At 68.0% G+C, this 338-nt stretch overlaps 1 protein-coding gene across 1 annotated transcript in view; it reads left to right on the forward strand.

The window, feature by feature from the left end:
- Nucleotides 1-338, forward strand: part of FAM129B (family with sequence similarity 129, member B) — a gene marked incomplete at both ends in the record, with an annotated part of 4,455 nt that overhangs the window by 3,085 nt on the left and 1,032 nt on the right. The window lies entirely within an intron of this gene.

A 338-nucleotide genomic window follows, 5' to 3' on the forward strand; every position in this document is an offset into this window, starting at 1 on the left:
CTCGAGCTAGGGTGCTGTACAAGGAGGGAGTGACACCAAGCAGGGTGCTGGGGGCTGTATGAGGAGGGGGTGACCCCGAGCAGGGGGCTGTAGGAGGCGGGGGTGACCCCGAGCAGGGTGCTGGGGGCTGTACCAGGAGCAGCTTTCCCACCTGGCCTTGCCGCTGGCAGGGCTGAGCAGTGGGTGGAATGCTGAGCCCTCCGCCCGGCTCCAGACACCTCTCCCTGCACCCTACACCCAAGGCAGGCACTGGGAGAGGTGCCCGAGCCTGGGGGGCACTGCCCCGTGCCCGCAGCCCATCTGACATCTCTCTCGGTGTCCCCAGCTGTGAAGGAGGC

This window comes from Fulmarus glacialis, unplaced genomic scaffold, assembly GCF_000690835.1.
Source record: "Fulmarus glacialis isolate BGI_N327 unplaced genomic scaffold, ASM69083v1 scaffold21540, whole genome shotgun sequence".
NCBI classification, from domain to species: Eukaryota; Metazoa; Chordata; class Aves; order Procellariiformes; family Procellariidae; genus Fulmarus; species Fulmarus glacialis.